This window comes from Oenanthe melanoleuca, chromosome 9, assembly GCF_029582105.1.
Source record: "Oenanthe melanoleuca isolate GR-GAL-2019-014 chromosome 9, OMel1.0, whole genome shotgun sequence".
NCBI classification, from domain to species: domain Eukaryota; kingdom Metazoa; phylum Chordata; class Aves; order Passeriformes; family Muscicapidae; genus Oenanthe; species Oenanthe melanoleuca.
Genome location: NC_079343.1, coordinates 8,817,672 through 8,839,634, shown reverse-complemented (window position 1 = coordinate 8,839,634; position 21,963 = coordinate 8,817,672). Strand labels below are relative to the sequence as shown.

Below are 21,963 nucleotides of genomic sequence, written 5' to 3'. Positions count from 1 at the left end.
TATTTACATCAGCTCAAGCCCTCTTATTGGAGACTTTTGATACATATATATAATTTCCAGATTATCTTTTTTACTGTTATTTATATTCCTGTTACCATCTCTAACTTCTTGTCCTTTCTCCCTTCCTCAGCATCCACCTTCCCCAGAAATTTGATGAATTGCAGTTTTCACAAAAAGGAAAGCAACAGAGAAGCACACACAAAAATTCTATTGCAGGGGGAAAACAAAAGAGTAAACAAACAAAACCACAAACAAACAAACAAACAAACATACAGGAGGAAGAAAAGACATCCAGTTAGGCATAAAAACATTTCCCAAGAAAATCCATGCAGAGCTGGACAATACTTGGTGCTTGGATTTAAAATTTTAAGCCCACATCTATGTGACCTTCTGCTTGAAGATGTAAACAGCGCCAGCCCCAACAATGCTTTTATTGTTAAAGTCAGCACTGGCAAAGCATGACATAAATATTTCTTGTCTCACACAGGAAAGGATTTCGTTTGCTATGGGAACTATTCAATGTTATCCACTACCCTCCAACTTAAAAGTTTTGTATAGTATGAAAATAAAACCAAACACCACACTCACACACAAAGAATAACAAGCACAAAACAACTCACGGGTACTCTATAGGCTGAAATTTGTTTTCACAAATTATTCAGTGAGCCCTCATGAATAATGAATGCATTGTGGAAGTCACGACTAGCTTATGAATTATTTATTAACTGAAATATGGGCTGAATTTGTCAGATAACCTTATTTTCCACAAATCATTCAACCATCTCCTACATTAAATGGTACCAACTGGTCTCCAAATAGCTCTACCTGCAAAATAAAATCTTTGTTTTCTGTGGCATGAGAGGAGCTTTTTAAAGCAAATTTCTGGAGAACTTCCATAATATTGTCTGTCAAAGCATTGCTCAAAAAACAGGTAATTATCCAGAACCAATACTAATGCCATCCCATATTTTAGTTACCAAAGGCGATAATGTGACAGCTTGGCACCTATCCTATCAATCCCAAGGCTGAAAAGAGAGTATGGGTGGAAATTACCTACCACATAATACTTTAGGAATAGTCCTGCCAATCACAGTGCCTTTAAAAGGAGTCATTAGTTTTGAGTTGTCTAGGAGAGAGAGAATAACTAAAACACCCCAGTAAGTGAATGAACATGACCAGAAATTTAAAATATTTAATTCTGAAGTTTTTAAATGCTTGGGAAATTAATTCCTGACATTTGATAACATAGCCTCTTTTCCTGAAGATGTTGCTCTGTTTAACCAAGGAATCTGAAAGTAATTTATCAGTATATGTAAAAATCTTCCACATGGGAGGTAGGGTAGTATTGGTACACAGAAATTGTCCTACTGGGTTGGACCTGAAGCCTAGCCAGTCTGCTCTTTTTGATAGCACCCAAAGTTTACAGAAGCTTGCAAAAAACCTGCAGTAAGCAGCCGGATCTCCATCATGCTCACGAACATCAGAAGAGCAAGCTGCTGCTCTTGACCCAATTCCTCCCCGGTGCCAGAGGCACACGGAGGCGTTATCGCTGCATCCCTCCACATCTCAGGCACTGCTTATCTGTCACAGCGGTCACGAGGCAGAAGGAAACTCCTCTCCGTGCCCTCTTTTTCCCAGCATCCCAGTCAGATGGAACTTGGCTGAGCGTGAAAGAGGGAACATGCCCTCACAAAGCGCGGTGGTTTCACAGGCAGGCTGTGCAAGGCGCAGGCAGCAGCGAGTTGAGCACAGCCGCGATGCCCCGGTGCGCCGGGATGCGGCGGCGTCGCACGCGATGTCGGCAGCGCCGGGGCTGCTCCCTGCAGCCTGTCACACCTTCAAAGGACGGCGACGGGAGGCAGCTGCTGTCTGCAGCAGCCGCAGAAACAGCTCAGGTGGGATTTCATCCCCCTCGGGCTGGAACCGCTCCACACGGCAGAAAGCCGCTAATGATCGCGCAGCGCCAGGTGAGAAAGGCGCCGATTGTGCTGGAGCTGTTGCTCGCTTATGCAATTGTAAGGGAGGATTGCTGCAGCAGCGCCAAAAGACCTGGGGTGCTCCTGACCTTTTGTTTTGCTTGCTGCACTCTCTGGCAGCTTCAGCAGCGTGATGGCTCATGGCAAGCAGCAATATTTACTCGGGGTACAAATGAATAATGAACAGGAGCTGAATCAGGACCCCCTACATCAGCATTCTTACCCTAATGATGTCAAAATGCAACAGGCTACTCACAAATAAACCATGCAGAGATGAAAAAAAATAGCATTTTCCCAGCGCTTTATTACAAATTCAGTTCAGGAATAAGTTTATCCCAAATGTTACTCTGCTAAATAAAGGAAGTTGAACTAGATTTATGTTAGCCTTCACTGCTTCAGGACAAATTGTGAGCTTGGGAAAAGTGGGAGAATATACTGATTAAAGATCTATTTACTAATGGATCCAGTTGGAATCTATTCTAGTTTCTCATCTGGACAAATACAACAAAATCAAAGTGGAAGAAAATTTACCATCTTCTGCAGTTGTGGGTGCTTCATTCTCTTTTTCTTTATAACTACTATCCCAATTCAACAGGTATTCTACCATGGCTGAGATGTGGTTATTGCAATAGGATGTGTTATCAGCATGGCCAGGAAATGGTTTGCTTGAGGCAATTAGAACTGATATACAAGCCTTCATTATAATTACAAAATTGGGAGTGTTTTTCACCACACAGGCTTTTTTTCCAGTGTGGATGTTGTATGACCTGACCACAAACTCATTACATGTTCCCATTAAAAATCAAAAACAACAACAAAAGAAACCACAACAAAACAAAAAAAAAATCAAAAGCATCAGTCTCCCAGGAAGATAAAGACTGTCTTAACAGTTTCCTCCATAAAGACATAAAGGCCCTAAAAGAATAGCAACACAGCTGTTACAAGAAGTAGAAATCCCATTTTATGAAAAACAGTCACAGTCTGTACCTTGTTGCGAAGACCTCTCTCCTTCTGAGGCTTTGAGGGACTTAATAAATAAAAATAAAATAGAATTTAAAAAATAAAATCAGAGACTGAGAACTCTACTCCCAAAATTGCTTCATTTAGGCTGAAAATTAAATATTTAATCATGTATGCAATGAGATTCTAAAATTGCAGTGGGAGAAAACCGACTAATTTTAGGATTAGGCTAAATTTGCTTCTGAATGCTTTACCAGATTATGAGAGACATTTGTTCTAAAAATGCACAACTGCATCTCCTGTTCCCCTTCTGTGTTCAGGTGAGTGGGCTCAGAGTGGGCTCTGAGTGCATCCTGTAAAAGCCTTATCCACCACTCAAAATGCTCAGATTAGGATGTTCCACTCTTTGCTATGCACACACACAGAGAAAGATGAAAAGGACTGGGAAAAGTGATTTGCATTTCTTTCAGCAGAAAGTATTGCAGAGAGACAAATGAGGACACAGCAGTGAAAGCAAAGCAACTACAAAGCTTTAGGTGAGGCAATCAGAGAGTATGAATCATCTGAGGAACTTTGCCACTGCTTGTCAAACAAATTATTCATCAAATTACATCTGCTGGTCTTTGACTGGTTCTAATAAATATCCCAAGCTTTAAAAAGCACAGTATTAAATCAGCCAGATTAGATACCTTTGTTTCTTGTGGTCTCATAAACACAATGAAGAAACTGAAAATTCTTGGAAATTGAAGATGCCACTGAGGAGGCAAAGAATCAATTTTGATTAAACAACCTGAAATTTGTTGTAGTTCAAACTAAAAATAGATCAATGATCGGACTTCACAGAGAAGGAGAGAAAAATATCAGGCAATGCATTTCTTTCTCGAATTGTCATTTCATGTTCACCCTTCTAAACAAGTTCCACTCACCTCAGCTATCTTAAGGCTACAGCAGACTTTTAAACCAAAAGCTTTGGCAGGTCTGCACCATATGGACACTACATCCCCTTGCAAATTCTAAGTTGCTTACAGCCATACAGTAAATATTCAGGCAATCCTGCTCCTCCAGGCACCTTCTGCCACAACTTTAACACTTGGGTCATACTGGTAGAGACACTTACATTGGGACACAGTGCAAAATTTAATCTGCAAAGGGCTGAGTCTGAGCCCCATCTGTTCATGGGCACAGCTGCGGTTTGCAAAGCCAAAAGATCCCCAACTTGACTAACCAAAAGGTGACTCTTGTATGCTGTGAAACCTTGCACTCACCAGAATTGCAAAGCTCAATACACACATAAAACTGCCAACACAACAATCAGTTCATCTAAACTTTGCAGGCTGCAAGTCTCCTGAAGCACTGGGATTGTCCAAAACCAGTCTGTCTAGGAAAGGCTGCTTTAGCAAAAAAGCACCTCAATTTTCTTCATGTGTACATCTGTTCTACATGACTAAAAAATGGGAAAAATATGAAGTCAGGTATGCAAATAATAACAGTAATATTTACAGTCCTGGACTTAGGTCAGAAACCAAGGCAAAGAACTGAAAATTAAATGTTTTAAATGAATCAAAGTTCAATTTGCTCTTTCAATGAATTTAAAAGGCCTTCCTCAATGCACAGCCTAGCACAATAACTTGCTAAAGAAATAAAGAAAGATTAATCTTAGATCTTCTTAGAGATCTTACATGTCTGTTTGTTTTTTTCTGAGAATTGACAGAAGGTTTCCATATGCTACAGAGGACACAGGAGAAATAGCTTCCAGTTCCCAAACCAAGAAATGGAAAGGGTGAATTGTAGGACTGCAAATTGTTAATAACACACAATTACAACTGACCATCCTGTTCCTTTTGTCTGCTGCCTCTCTGTTCTCCAATTTCTGCTTCACTGCCTGTGGTTGTGGAAAGTTCCTTCCAACAGGCTGACAAGCGCTGTGGAACAAGTGGCACCGTAAATCACTGATGGTTCATAAAGCACATTGAAATAAACATGGATCAACTGCTTTGGCTTTCAGATGATCTCAGTTTGTGAGGTGTCTCCTTACTCAGGCCCCCTTTTACAGCCCTGAGACTGCTCTTTATGCACTTCACTGAAAGCCCACACAAGCACATTTCCTTGCTGTCACCGGCTCAGAAACCACAGCAAACCCACAGGACAGAACACACATCCAAAGGATCTGGAGATTACAGCCTTACAGGACAACAGACACAGAGGAGCAAGCAGGCTGAATGTTTCCATCAGCTTGGCTGGTTTGGTTGGGTTTTGGTTTTTTTGTTCCATCCCACTCCTACATTTTACCTTATTTAATCTGGAATCTCACCTTACGTGAGAAAATGATGAAAGGTTTTGTTGAAAGCCAGGCCATCTGCAGCCTGTGCCACTTTTGATAGTGTTTTAGGTCAAGAAACAACTTAAAAGTGAGCATTTCCACTGAATCCATATTCTGTGGTCACATTTAAAGTTTTTAACATATAGATGTTTCAACATGAAGAGACCTTTAATTTCAGTATTTCAAAATTACACATTGAAAGAAAAAAATTGGACTTTGCTTTTTAAATTAATTTCACAGAAAAAAAACCCAAACAAAACCAAACAACTCCAATTATAGTTTTAGTTGGAAAGTAAAATTTTAAAAAGACAGAATTTTCTACAAAACAGGATTTTAAAAGTCTACATAAGGCTTTTTCAATTCCTCACAATTATTTCATAGGAGCAAAACATAATGGTGAAGCTGAAAAAAAACTTCTCATGGCATATGTAGTTATTACCTAATGATCTATAGAGCAAAAGGGCACAAAGACAATAGATGCTGGTTTATTATTTACTGCATTTGGAGGTATTAGACCAGGAGAATTCTAAACACTTGGAATATTTTTACTTTTGCATGATTTATCTTATGTGTTTCTTTGCCTTGCTTTGATCCCATCTTCCTCAGACCACCATTCTTGAGCTCTCTTCAGGAAACAGGGAAAATTGTGGGGATCTCTACCTGCAGATTTCAAAGCAGGCAGCTTCTAACTCTCAGCATGCTCTTGCCAGGCTATTCAGATTAGAAATGGGAAAAGCACATTATGCAATATTTCTGCTAGAATACACACATGCCTAATATGCTCTTTAAGGTGTTATAATAACGCAGGAGATAGACTGACAGAACTTTCTGGGGGAGGTAATTTTTTAACAAACAAGAAACTAAGACAGGAAGAAAAAAGTTATTCCAGGCTTCACAAATTTGTCCTGATATTTCATGCTCTATCAATAGGAGGAAAGTAAATGGTCTCCAGATGTTAATACGGTGTACAAGTTCCTTATTAAAAAAAGCAGATCTGAATTTCCTTTCCTTTTACGTGGCAGCTCCAATGTTTCAAAGGCTAATATGCTGAGAGCAATCACATTTTATATGTTACTTTATTTAGTAAAGATCATTGCACAGCCAACAAACACTACTGTAACTAGTCAGAGCTGTGTTCCAAGCACAAAAAAACCTCCTCTGACTCTTGTACCAAGTATATTCACTTAGTTTAGATAGAATCTAGTGGCCTCCAACACACACCTGAATTAATCTGAAGTGCTTGTTCTAAACAGAGTTATAAGCATTGAAAGAAAGTTCCTGTAGTTTATTTGTACAAATGCCTTTCCTCAAGAGCTGCAGGCCCATGCTGGGTGGCAGCAGCTCTCCTCTGGAGCACAGGGGAAAGCTTGGCTGTGACACTGAGAAAAGCAGCTCTGCCTTGTGCCCTGCGTTGGTGCTGTGGTGGGATTTGCAGCTGGCAGAGTAGAGCTTTCCACCAGGCCACCTCCTGAATCACTGTCCCCCAGCCTGGGCAGTCCTTTGCCTCCCTCCTGTCTGGCTCAAGGGTCAGGAGACACCACAGCACTATTGATATGCACACCAGGTCCTGCATAAGCAGCAAACCCAGGTGCTGAGCACTTGTTGGTTGCTGTGCCCTATAAAACATATCCAGGACAATGACTGACATAGACAGAGAGCACTGAGGCTTCAGCTCAGGTGAACTCCTCTGCTGGTCATGTGGAATTTGACCTCACACCACAGAAACCCTCGAGGCAGGTACTACCACTTTGTGAAATCAAACAGACACAATCAAGGACCAAAAAAGCACAACAAATGTGTCAAGCATACAAAGGCCAGCAGGCATACTGACATGCTTTCCACCAAAAGCAGGAGCATTTTATTCTGTCTTAATGCAAGAGATCATGGTATAAACCAACATATGGAATGACAAAAGACTTCCTAAAAAATTACTTAAAAAATAATGATGAAGTGTTGTTTATTTTCACACAGAGGCTGAGCTATATGCCATTTATTCATGAAATTGACCTTGCAGTTGGAGATTTAGTGAGACTGTACTGCAGGAGATGTGCTAGAAAAAACAATACTTGCTGTGCATTACCTCAGGAACTGGACTACTGTAGTTAACATATATATGTGTAAACTAACTGTTAATATGCTCCAAACAATTATTTACATTTCTTTAATTAATAAAAATATGAACAGCCACATATTTCATTAAAACTAATCTTAAGGTCTCTTTTGCCAGTAGGTATCAACTAAATCACTAAACAGCATCACCTTGTGTCATAAACATCATTAGAGTGTGCATCCCAGTTATTTACAAGGCACTTTATGATAGAAGGTCTACAATAAATATGCAGTTCTAATGGCCTTGCCATTAAAGACTGAAAAAAGCTTTTTCCATCACCTTATTTAAATGAAATGGACAAAAAAAGGTTAGAAATAACCAACCTCCCTTTCTGTTTTTCTGTCACTGTTTCACTTGCTCTTAAAGAACACTGCAAAGTAATTCTGAAAAATTAAAGGAAAAAAGGTATAGAAAAAAGTTCTGAAATTCTGTACAAAGAAGGGGGAAAATTTACTGATTCAATTATTTTCCATCTTAAGAACTGGGCATCCAGAAGTTGAAATGTATAAAGGAATATCATTTATCTTACCCTATTTTTCCTGACTATGCATTTAGTGCAAAGTAAAACAAAGGCTGTCACCAAAACAAACCAGAAAGTTTGCAGCAAACCCCTTCATGGCATGGCATCTCCTTACATTAAGGGCTCCTGCAGCAAGACCCAGCACTTGGGAGTGTCAGTGCAGTCTCAATACATCAGCCAGGGACAGGCTTCACAGGCAGTGACTCATCCCCTTCTCTTCAGGCAGTCCCTGGGTGTTACACCTGGGAGCCATCTGCAGATCACTGGGACCCCATGGGAGAAGCAGCAACCACCAGAAAGCCCCTGCTGAGCTCCCACTGCCTGAGACTGCCTTCCAGAGCAGTCAGAAGGTGTCAGGAGGAAAACTGGGACTTAATCCTTTAGCTACCCAATACAGGCTTCTGCTGTTGAATTGCCTCCACTGGAAATTAAAAGAATGCCCTGTGCCTGCAGCCTGGTTGTTTCTCATGCAGACTTTAAAAGATTTCATCAGAACTAAACCAGAACTACTTTGGCAGCCACAAGGATGAGAGAACGAGCCAGAGTGACACTGAGGAGCCCATGCTGTCTCCCTAAAACTCCTGTCCTTCCCCAAAGAGCTACTTCAGGAGGCAGAGGCTAGCAGCTTCTACAAAGAAGGGCTTGCCAGGTTAAGTTGTTCTGGGATAATTTTTCTGGGGAAGTGACCTGCAGTTTGGCTTCGCTAAAGCTTGATAGAAACATCTACATTCATACACCCCAATGAATTTCAGTGAACAGAAAGATTCACAGCCCTTATTGGGGTGAGTTGCAGAGGTCAAAGACCACATTCCAGGGCAACCTGTCCCAACCTTCCCAGAGCAACATCCCACAAAACAGTAATGCACCTGTATGGACATACTTCAGCATTACATTATCAGAAATACTGATTGAACACAGACTCAGGTTTGAGCTCACTATTAGGCTGGCGAGAACTGCTTATTCATTTAGTATTGTGGGGAGTTCTTCAATTTTACAGTTAGGATTTCACAATAGCTAAAAGTGAAAATTTATTTCTATCAAAGAAAGAGAAATGGAAGAAGTTATCATCCTGAAAACAGGGCAGAAACCTCTGCTTCTCTCTGTTTACTGCCCATATTTAATTTACCAGATGCATGCCTTTAAAACCAAGAAATTTAATAGCTTAGGATGGTGTAAATCTTATATTGCCTGCATAATAGCCATGGTGACACCAAGAAATGAAAACTTCATTGTGGCACAAAGTAGGTTTGCACCCAAAGTTAATTGCAGTATTTATCTCAAAGTGCAAGCCAACACAAAACATTTTAGAAAAACAGACATAAAAAGAGTCAATAATACATGCTGGTCAACCTTACATTAATGTCACCATACATTAATAATGGCATCATAACACAGCAACACTGAACACTGCTACTTTTAAAGAATGTATCACTTACAAGCAAGCACAGCTGTTAATTCTCTTACTAGAAAAACTGCATATTTCTATGCATTTCATTTTTTCAGGTTTTGTTTTGGTTTTTTGTATTATCAGTTAAAATGCATATAATGTAGATTTGGAGAATAAGAGGTAAATGCAAATACCAATATGAGACATTTAGGAACAAACCAGAGGTCAAAGCTCTTGTGTCACTTCCAAATGCCCTTAAAACTGCATTTGACAAGAAAATGCATTCAGCTTATTTTGTGCATAGCTTAGAATTCAGGGCAGCCCACAGCTCTCCCCCTTCCAAGTGTTTGGGAATGGTAAACAAATTGGCAGATAATTACATTCCGTCTCTTAGCAACCCTAAATGTCTTGCAATGAAGTTATTGGGCTTTTTTTTCTGATGTGTACTGGTAGTGACATTATTTCCACAAATTTGAGACCCAGTCTGACAAACCCACTTTGTACAGAACCTCCTGGATCAGCATCCAGTTGAATGGCAACAAAGATCAGCTAGTGAAAGCTACCATCTTGTTTGTAATCTCTTGGGAAGACAATTCACAATAAATATATACTGAGGAAAACAAATGACTAAGTAGGAAGAGGCTAGTCAAAATATTTTGTCACGAGCCTAAATAGCCTTTTCCACTGCCATAACTGCAAACAAACAATACAGAAACCTGTGGTTTAAACACAAACCTTTAGACAGCAAAGTTCATTACTTAACTGAATTAATGAAATTTGAAATTTTAGAATAGAAAAGAGGTTTGGGCCTGTTTCTCAGGAAAATAATTGATTGTGGTAATATTTTCTGAAAATGCAATCCCACTTGTATGCATGAAGGAATTCTAAAAAGCCAGTTCATGAAAGGGGAAATATTGCTGCCACTCCTCCCCTTCTGCAGACACAGCACAACACAGCAGCAGCAGACTGCTGGGAGCGGTTGTCAAAATCTTCACTACATTTTAGTGGAGTGGAGAGGGCCTTTGTTCAGTGCCTTCCCTGGAAAGACATAATCTCTAAGTTTCCTTTCCTTCTTAATAATATATCAGAACTGGTATTAATAACAAATAAAAGATGCTGAAACTACTGTCATAAATTACAATAAAAACAGTAACCTGCATTACCTTGTTCTTCCAAAAGAGCTTTTATTACATATTCCCTTACATACCTCCTTCTTTAAAGGTTGGTTTTCTATTATAATCTGTGTACAATCGCTGGCAGAGATGCATGGATACACACTTTGCCACTGTGTCCCTAATAACACAGATAATATTTCTTCTCTGTTGAGTGGTCAATTTAGGTACCTCTCTAAATTAATTCCCAAAGCAGGTTATTGTTCTCTTACCATAGATCTTCCCAAAATGATAACCAAATAATAAATTCATTTGAAACAGAAAGAACAAGCAGTCTCTCACTGAATAGTGTTAATTATCACTATTTTAACCTTGACTGATTACTTGGGAAATTAAGATGAAAATCTGACAGCCTGGAACTGGACACTGAAAACAGATTTTCTTCAAGTTCAAAAGCAACACCATAAATCACAAAAATTAACATCAGCACATGAACTTAAGAGTTGGTCTCTCTATAATGCTTGATAAATTGCATCTGCATAGCAGACAGGAGCCTAAATAACTTCAAGGTATTTTGGCAATAACTAATTAAGATAAATGCAGTATTTCAGTGTTTTGTTGCTGTGCAGTGTTCTCCATTTTAGTCAGACACCTAGTGGTGTAGTTGGGCTCACACAAAGTTCTTGACACAAAAAACTCAGGTTCCAACTAGATGAGAAAGAAAACCTCATTGTTTCATCAGGCACTCACAGAGGAGAGCAAAGAGAAGGGGAAAGTGATTCCTTTCCATTATTTTAGTAAAGATCAGTTTTTCAGGAGCTCTTTCCAAGTACAAACTGTGCCAGTGGGCGGCAGAGCTGACACTGACAGCAGCATATGCTACACCTGCCCTATAGCAAAGGAATCAGGGCAGCACTGCACTGCTGCTGCTCCCTTCATGCACATGAAGGTGCAGACACCTGCTTAACTCCAGCCCCACCTTTTAACTTCTCCTTGCACACCACCACTCATTCCTGTGAGACTGCAGCCCTCCAGATTTCCTAATCAAATGCCACACATAACTCCTTTTAAACAAGCAAAGTTAGGGAAAACTTGTTATCAGTCTATATTTTGCTGGGTAAGGAGACAGCCATCATTGTCATTGTCACCATCATATCTAAGAAGAAGGAGCAGTGGTGGCTTTGGAATGCTTTGTTGATAATGGAATGGATCATAATTGGTTTTGGAATGCTTTGTTGATAATGGAATGGACCATAGTTGGTTTTGGTTTTTTTTGCTCCATCCTTATTTACTCTTCTGAAATCTAGTAGAATCCAGGAGTTGAGAGCAAAAAACGTTTCAAGAAAAACAATATATTCAGGATAGTTCACTCAACTGCAAAGAGCTCTTAAATGCTTAATTTAAAAAATCATATTTTAAACCCCCACATTTTATCTTCACACATAGATGTCTTTCAAATGAAAGACAGACAGAAGGGAAAAAAAAAAAAAGCTATGAGCAAAGCCTTTTCAACCTTCATCCGTTTTTTAAAGTGCTGGAAACAGCATCTAAGAGGAGAAGAAGGAATGCAGAAAGACGATGCTGGTGAAAGCACTGATGCTCAAAGCCAGTTTCCCTTTAAGGAGCTGCCGGGCTGGAGCAGTCACATGGCCACTGGTGTGTGTGGGTCTGTGCTCAATAAGCCATGAAGCTCTTTGGCTGAACCAGAGTGTGTCATGTGAGCCAGGGGTTGCCATGGCAAGCACATATGCAGCTCCCGATCCGCTTCAGCACCGAGGCAGCGAAATTCAGATTAGCAATGCATGAATGTAATTTCCTAGGGAAAAAAAATCTGCACTTCACTTTGCCTTACAGTTAGGATGCAAAGCTGAAACAATTAAAATTATCTCTGAAATGCTATTTGATAAACTGCTGGAAAACCCTTTAATCTCAGAACAATAGCCATGTAACAAACACTAGCAGTTCAATCTTTGACAGCAGCTGCATTTTGGCATAAACTGCAGTACATGAATTTCAGAATACTTTTCTATTTAAATACCAAGAATATTGAATTTATTCTTCATCTCTTTAATCACTTACAACTGGAAGCGAGAAGAAAAGGAGATGGCTGTTCCAGTGAAATAGAAATCATGTCAAAACAACCCTAAAAGTGCATTTCTTAATGTGGTAATCACAGGCTGACATTCCACACAGGAAATTTCCGTGAAAGGTGTCCCTTTCACACTGAGGTAGCCGTTTATCATCAGAGTCCTAACATCTGGTACCAAAATTAAGCAGCTTGCTAGTACAGCAGGCTAATGAAGACCTGCATCATGTGGGCTGCCATTCCTAACTTGGTGATGGAATGCAGCTGGAGCTACTTGCAGCCCAAATGCAGGTTTATTGAGGGGATTCAGTTTCTCTAGAGGCAGCCATAGGACTGTCTTACCAGATTGAGGCCAATCCCAGCAAGGCATGTTCCTGCACTTTCAGGAACCACACTGTGATGCCAGGATCTAACATAGGTTAGATCTCAACAGAGAGAGTAGAGTTAGGTCTCAACAGAGTTTGAGACCTCTGGCACACCACAGCCTTCAGTGTTTAATACACATACTGGGGATATTCCAGTCTGCTCCTGCTTTCAGAGAAAAGATATTCAAGTCCTGAAATAATCTCAGATAGAGATTTCACACAATAATTTATAAGGAGCCTAGCCATAGATCCATAAAAAGTGAGTGCCCTTGTTTTTAAGCAATTATGTTAAAGCAGACAGACCTTACTATAGCAGCACATAGACCATACTATAGGTATTTCTCCAATAGCAATAGAAGGGAAAATCTCCATTGCAAATCACTTGCTGATTTAAAAGAATCAGAATACTAAAGCACAAAGTGATGCTCCAGGATTTACTCTGCATTAGAGTGAGAAGCATTTAGCGTTGATTGCTATTATTTTTAATCGGATGTCCAAAAAACTGAAGACCTACATCACTACTGATCCAATCAAGATGCTATTCCCACAACAAAATTGCATAACAGATTATATGATTTTTTACTGAAACTACCTTGAATCTCTCTGCCTATGGAAGATGACTATCCAAATCTAACCACTGAAATATTGGATGTAGTCTCAGGATAAAAATAACTCATTTTGTTGTGCTACTGAGTTTTGTTAATGATAAAATTGTTAATAACTCACTCAAATTCATCTCATCACCAAAAATTAGAAAAATGAGAACAGCAGTCAGGCTCCTCCTAATGTGATTTTGGTGTTTGCAGAATAATTTTTTAATTAGCCTGTCTTGGTGGCCCTTTGTGGATGGCTGCAGGATTGTCTCATGTCAGAGTCACAAAACTGAGCATAAGATAAATAACTTCTCACACTCCTCAATACCTCTCTTTCAGCCCTGAGCATTCTGCTAACAGCAGGAATTTGCTACCCCATAGCTGCACACAGAGAAGCAAAATAAACTTTGTGTTTAATTATAGAAGATTATTCTCTAGATGGGCTACATTTTTAAACAATCTCTTTTTGCAGTACTAAAGGACTCAGCAGTTTCCTTTTGTCTTTAAAGATTCAATTAAAAGTATGTTTCTGGAATTAAATTACAGCATGAAATTAGCTAAGGGTATGAAATACGGCATTTGCCCTGGCATTCAGGGGAAGGCTGTTCAAAGCAATTCACTTAATGGCTCCAACATGTGATCTCAACTTAATAACTAAAGTGCCCTCAGCTCACAGAGGATCTACTGGTGAGGTACGCCCTGTATAATCTACCATAAAGAGAAATGGATTAAACCCAGGTAAATCTTATTAATTTATGGAAAACCCTGCAGTTACTCTCATTTTTGATCTTTTAAAATGCTGCCATTTTGTCAAGAAACACACTTGTTGGCATGAATTTTTTTGTGGGTTTTAGCTGGCTTTGGTCTTCTGAATCTTAACACATTCTAGAAGCATCTGCCAGAGTCCATTGAAGTGTTTGCTCCTCTGTAGCTTTCAGAGAGAGCTGCTGGATGTAATTCATCACAACCACTGGGGACACTCTTCAGTTTATTCTGTGCTACACCAATATAGGGAAGGAAATGAGCAGTCCCTAATTCCTCAGCCGCCCCTTTAGTCACCTGTTGGGTACAATTTCAGCTCATGCTGTGAGCTGTCTTTGCTCTGCATGCACTGGGTTAGTGTTTCAGAGGAACCCAATTTCCATTTGGGGTCCTTGGGTACTGTGCAATAAAAAGGGAAATGAAAACCAATTCCACTGATGCCCACCTTTGGTGGGACCAAAGCAGCTCCCTGTGCTCATTGCCAGGTTCCTGGCAGCTCCAGGAACAGGCACAGGGAGTTCCTGGCAGTTCCTGGCAGCTCACAGGGGGCAACAGCCCCTGCCCCAGCCCAGCAGGGCTCTCCCAAGGGCTGAGTTGGCTCTACTCCTCCTGAAGAAAGGCCTCGTGCTCAGGACACACCCCACAAAGGCCTTTTTTCACTTGGTTGGTGTTATGGGGGGTTTTTGTTGTGAGGGCTTTCTGCATTTATTTATTTTTATATATATTTTTAACTGACTTCACTTAGGATTACAACTTAAATTAGAGTAGAAAGCCAGAAGGAAAAATAAAAGCATTCTCAAATTAACTATAAAGCCCACAGCTAATAATGTCTCTGCAATCCATTTCTTCTCTAATCTCTCCTTGCTTCTATTTTAATCAAATCACACAAAAATATAATCAGTGCACACACATATTCTTCTTTTCATACAAATTTTAGCCACAGATGCAGCACAACTTGACAGGATGCCCTTCACCTGATGCTTCTGTTACAGAAGTGGTGTGACATTCTCTTTTTCCAGGGGCATACCCAAGAGCAGACTCTCTGCTTTAGGCTAAGAAACACCCCAATTAAATAATCAAGTATTAGACCATGTTTCCCTGTGAAAGAATAGAAATAAATAAAGTACACATAGCCTGTCAGGAAGGTGCTGAGGAGAGCATGCAAAGGGCACAGATGCCTGCCAGCTGGATGAGGCTTAAAGCAATCTTTATTAATATTAAATCCAGCCAAATACAGCTGCGATTCATGGCCTTGAAAAGAGCAATGAACTGAGCTATTTTGCTCAAAGGAAACATTTGTTTTTCTTCAACTTTATGAACAGTTATTGCTAAATGATGGATTTTCCTGAAGGTACAGAAAGATTTACTTTTCTGATGCTGGCACAAAGCGCCAGCTCTTCTGGGTTCTCAGACTGGGGCTGTGTGCTCCCAGTGTCTAGGACCAAGGCCAGCTGCAATTTTGCTACAATGGGTTGTGAGATTTCTTTCTTGTGAGATTTCTTTCTACATGTTTTTTGTACAAGTATCTGTCCTCCAGGTAGCAACACAAACTCCAAATTTGGGTCACAGGCAATTACAAAATTTGTCAGGGGTCAATGAACTTCAGCATGGACCACTTTTAGGTTACTGGAAAACTTGAGCCAGAAGAGATGAATGCTTTTAATTTGCATATGAATTGTGCTGTATTACGAATGTATTTTTCTGTTAATGAAGTCCATCCTAAAATAGTTACAGAAACTTCATCTGGGCATGCTGGAGAATAGTCTTTCTTATTTTTTACAGTCTTCGTAACAACAGTTTTAATTAAATTCTATACTTCTTTTTGTAATTTTGTAACATATTTGAAGACATTTTCCAAACAAATGCAAACCTTTGACCACAAATTACAGCACCACCAGAACTCTACTGGATCATGCAAAATAGCTCTATTTCCACTGCTCTACATGCATCTCTTGATGAGACAGATTTTGAGTTAGAAGAAATGCAGGATAATTTTAACTACATCCTGTAGTTGAAGAGTAATCAACAGATAGTGAGAGAAGAGACTGGAAATAGAAGTGGAGTGGAACAAAATCAGTACAAACTTGTCCACTAAGATCCACAGAGCCCTCAGCATCTCTCAGCAGCAGAATGCCAAGGACTGTCCTGGAGGTACAACACACCTCCAGGATGACTCTGTGTGCCAAGGTGGCTCCAGCCTACAGCTTGGAGGGGAACACACATCCAGATGGAATTGGAGCAAGGCCAGCTCACTCATTTACACAGGTGAATACCAACAGTGTCGAGACACTTCCACTAGGTTTTAACAAGAACAGGGGTCTGGAACCCCTTTGGAAGCCTTCTGGGCTCTCTATAACCCCACACTCCTAATGTGCTTTTAAACAGAGCAAATGAGAGAAAAAAATGCACTGACCTACATAGTGGATCAGTATAGGTCTGAGCAATTTGTGGAACAATGAAGGGAAGGAGACCATGTAGTTGTAGGGAAGTTGTAGGGAAGAATCTTTGAAAATAGCATCAAGATTTAGATAGCAAACTAGTAATAATTTCTGCTTTGTTTTCTGCTCTGTTTCCTTGGTCTTTTGGATTGTGAGGCTGGATAACAGCCTCTATGGTAAATTTTAAATGGCATTAATCACATGACTGTTCTAAAAATAAAACTTCTCAGAATAACAGCAACAGCAATATAAAATAGTTTGCATTGTGTCTGTTGTTTATTTTGTGTGGCAATAATACAGGCAGCCATATGGATATGAGCATTTGGGAGGGAGGATTTGTTGGCTAGATCATAACATCTGTTTACTTATAAAAGCAACAAAAATACATTTGGAGGTCACTGACTGCACTACCATATTACTTACTCTTGATGAAAAAACACTATCAGTGCTCCTCTTTCTACATTGAACCAATTACAAAAGACACCCCAGGATATATTCATGAGAAAGAAGTTTTGAAATCATAGAAAAATTAGTCTCTATCACACCTCATCAGCCACTTCCACCATAAGAGTGGTATCAGAGCAATAACTTAATCTAGGATGAAATGAGCATGCAACATGTACAGAAGGAAGATAAAGAAAACAACAATGCCCCAGTTAAGCTTCCTCATGGCACAAACCTTTTGATCAAAGGAGAACATACCACTGACCTCATATCCAAAAATCCCATTCACCAAGTGAACTCAGATTTGAATTAAAAACAAAAAGAAACATAAAATCCCCAAAACAAACAAACCAAACCAAACAAACCAAAACAAAAACCCAAACAAAAAATAATCTCCACAATTTACATCAACACATTGAGCCAAAAATGATGGGTTAACAAGCTTGTAATGTATAATACCTCAATAATGTGTTTACAGGTATTTCAACTGAGGCTCTCATCATGACCCATAATATTTAACGCACTTCCTTCAATATTGTTTTGAGGTCAGGCTATAAGCATATTTTTAGTCTAGCAAGCATAATTATTCCTGCAAATTTAGAAATGCACAGCTTATTACACAGAATTGCAACTACAGACAGATATTCAGAAAAGAAATAGTACTTTAAACACTCTTTCACTTAAAGTATAGTTCTGATTTCAAGACATAATTATAAAAATTAAGTTCATAATAAAATTATTTTAGGTTATTTTTTCTTCTGGTAAAAATATTTTGGTAGAAACTCTTCAGCATGTCCATATAGTCTAAGATTGCACACATTTTCTCAGCTGAACAGAGCTTTTGGCAGTGAATAATCCCAATAATAGAAATCTTTTTATATTTTCTTGCTGTCACCTACGCTTGATAACATGACTTTTAGCTGAAGGACACATAATTTAAATCTTGTTCATGAGGGAAACTAAGGATAGGAATGCCAGAAAACTACAGAAACATAATACCTGAATTAAATTACTTCCACAATCATTTAAAAAAAAAGGAAAAAAAAGCAAAAGAAAAATGTGATCTTACTTTTGCTGATGGGGTAGTCTTCAGTACTTGATTTGCCAAAGAAAGGAGAGGTTATGTTGACAGCTGTTCATTACAATTCCTTCTTTACTACAAGAGCTTAACTCTGCCACTGGCTGGCTGGCCCATTTCTGCTAGCTTTAACACACGACAGTGCTCCTAAAAGCTCCTCCTCTTGACAGCATCTGTCTGGATACAAGCACAAGCAAGGCTTTCCATGGAGCCATTTAGGTCCTGGGAACGAGCTCCAAGTAAGGGAAACCATTAGAAGTAAATATTTTGATGACTAAGTCCAGGATTTGGCACGCAGAAATTCATGCCCACTGATACCATCAGCTTTACAGTACAGTAGTCTCATCTTCACAGTGTTAAAAGTGAAAATTAAGACTTCCCTGACAGAAACAGTAACTTGAATGATGCATAAGAAATAGAAGCCAGACCTTTGAAAGCATGTACTCCTTAAAAGTTTAACTCTGATTAATGCAACATGTCTGAGCCTTCAGAGGAGGAGAGTTCATTATTTGTTTCTTACCAAGCTTTTACATTTGTGCAACCAAAAAGGGAAAACACTGGTGAAGTATCCACGCAAAACAACAGTAATAAAGTATCTAATATGTGCATTTCAGTTATGGATGAGTCAGAAAACCATTGTTAATTCGAACAGACCCCTATGTAAACCCCAAAAACTCACCTTTTTCCTGGCACCACCACATTTAAGGCAAATCTACCTTCTGCTCCCAGAAACGCTGCCTACAGCTGATACTGTATCATGGCAAATGTACATCTCACAGTATTGCCAGTGAAAATTATACTGCTCCATAACTTTATTAGCAGTTTATAGGCTCTGTGGGCAATATGCCAGTACCTTCTCTTAATCTAGACACAGCTCCCTGAATAGACAATGATCATGTAATGAGACCAGATGAATAAAAGATGTAAGAAAAAACATCTATACATTAGGTCCTATATACATATGTATTTATTGTCTTGCTCTCAGCTACTAATCAGCACATTAACCTTATTTTCTCTGCATGAGCGCTAAGTACCACATTAAAATTAGGTCAGAAATTCAGATCAGATCAGCTGACTCAGCTCAGCAAGATTAGACAAAGACTAGTTGCTTTTTTTTTACCCAATCCAATATGCTGTGTTTATCTCTCGCAATGTACAACAGATCCATACATTTTTCCCCACAATTAACCTATCAGAACCAGACACCATGAGACAGCAATCATGCTGAAGGTACCTCAGTGCTACTGAAGAAATACAGCCCAATGTATCGTTTGGAAAGCAAAACCTACAACAAACAAATTTTTTTAGGTCATTTTTCAGATCTTGTTTCCAAACTGCTCAAACTAATGCATTTCAATGAACTTAAGTCATTCAACATAGTTATGAGATGATTTAGGTAAATAACAGCTGTGTCTAAATAGTGTTATGTGTGAATATCACCACTTTATTAGACAATCTATTACTCATTATTATGTTGTTAATATACACAAACAGCCTTCTTCTAATAGAGACCATCTGAACACTGAAATTGAATAGCTTCTAAATAATTCAATAATTGGCCTAGTAGGTAATTCTCTGTAGGTGCCAAAGGCTTCTGGCTGCTTTTTTTTGATTCTTACATGCAAAAGAAGAATATTTGTGGGAATCCCCTATCCTCCTCAAAAATCTACCTGCAGTTAATCACAGGGGATGACTCCCTTGTTGCTAAGGAGATTGCTTTCAGCTATTGGGAGTCTCCACACCAGTGGCAATCACCACTGCACATGTGCACCACTTGCTATCTAGGCCACGCTGTCAGGAATTAGGATAATATAAATACCCACCAAGATAAGGTAAAGACATAAAGAATATAGTACAGAACAAAGAAGAAATCAATGATCCTACTTTACCTTTTGCATTTCTGCTGCATTTCAAGAGACAACATGGTCTTGGACGAATCTCTGGAGGTTACTAGAGGGAGCCAACTCAATTGCAATCAGCCTAAGTAACTTCAGACATCATGGTTCTCTTAGTCAAATCAGGTATTTGTCCTTGATCTGCCATTGCTTTTAGTTTTTCCAACAAAAGGTTGATCTCAAGTATCTTTTCTTTTACCTCTCCAAGTTTACATGAGAGAAAGTAAAAAAGACTTAAAGAAAGTGTTTTCAAGATTTCTTGAGGTATTTTCCTGTTTTGTTTCCCCAGGTAGATATTGTTCCCCCCCTCAGTGTTATTGAGAAAAGCCAAATGGGGAGGGATCAGAGAAGATCACTGCAAACATAGTTTCCCACAGAATAGCAGTCTATTGAGGAAATGCTGATATCTCCAAACCACATACAAATACATGCTGTTCCTCTAACAAGCCCACTGCGTTGCTGGTCCTCTACCTCCTGTCTTCTGGCTCTGTGACTGAGGATAAATACTCTGTTCTCATTGATCTCACTTGAGTGTGGGCAAGAATTTCATGGTTTGGCTCAGCCCTAAATCATCTGTATTTATCCAGAGCTCTTCATCAAATCTCTTTGCCAGGATCAATGAACAAACCACACAAACGAACCACAGTGCAGGAAATGCTGTCACTACTGTTCAAATGAGGTAAGGAAGCTTGGCTAGAGGACTATAAAGAACCAGGTAGGTCCACAAATTGTTCTCTCATATGCCAAGAAACCTATTCATAAAAAAATCTGTTCTGGTAGTTAGTAACCTTTATGGTCACACATATAAAAGTACATGCAAGCAGCTTAGCCAGAGTACAGTCTAATTAGCTGTATTCACCTTAATTTCACGTTATTCTTATCACTCCAATTACTGAAATTACTGACAATCCAAATAGTTCCACTTCCTGGAACATAAAGAAATCATACTTTTGTTTTAAATTCCTTCATCTCCCTCCTCTCTCAAACTGTGTGTGCTGCTCTTTTCCTTTTAATGTTCTATCAAAATTATCAGACTACTGAGGCGTTGCTCAAATGTTCACAGCACAGCATGTCTGTTATACCTGGATGTACAGTACCCACGACATAACATAAAATTTAATCACTTAAACTGAAATACAGAAGATTCATGCTGGGGGAAAAAAATTCAAAGGACCTCCTATCAGTTTATGCTCAAGCCATCCATTCACATATAAAAGCTAAGGATTTGGATGGAGGATTTACCTATATTACAGAATTTTACCTTCACCTCAATAAAAAACAATTTTTTTGTATCAGCAAATGTGTATGTAATAAATATTTATATCTATTCCATTCAACCTTCTTTTCCTCTCCAAGAGGCTGCAGAGATCTCATTGATATCCATTGGCATAAGAGGCCAGGTCACGTAAGCGTTCCTCTCATTAACTGTCAATTAAAATCAATGGAATTGTTCAAGAAGAGCCTTTATAGGGTTCTGCCCATCAGGGGCTTGATCCATTTTCCTATAAGTGATTGCAATATTGTTACTGACTTCAGAGATCACAGAATTGAAAGGAAAATATAAATAATAGAAATTTAAAAAAAAAAAAACAAAAAAAACCAACCTCAGACACCAGTTAGAAAGCTTTGAAAATTTACCAGACTTAAAACATCAGTTCAAGAAGAGTCTCTTTTGACCTGTGAGACTGTCCCTGTCTTGCTCACACACATTTTTGCACAAACTGTTCATCTAAAAGCACTAAGAGGATGACAACCCATTTGTCATGAGATCTACACCCAAATTTTTGTTACAAACCACACCTGCTCAAGATGCCGCACATGCTCAAGCTATGTCTACACAATGTAAACCACGTGTTTGTTGGCCTGGCAGAGGCCAATGGTCTGTACTTCTTTTGCCAGCAAGCTGCTTAGAAATCA

At 39.2% G+C, this 21,963-nt stretch overlaps 1 protein-coding gene across 2 annotated transcripts in view; it reads right to left on the bottom strand.

Moving 5' to 3' along the window:
* Nucleotides 1-21,963, bottom strand: part of NYAP2 (neuronal tyrosine-phosphorylated phosphoinositide-3-kinase adaptor 2) — a 155,286-nt gene that overhangs the window by 98,154 nt on the left and 35,169 nt on the right. The window lies entirely within an intron of this gene.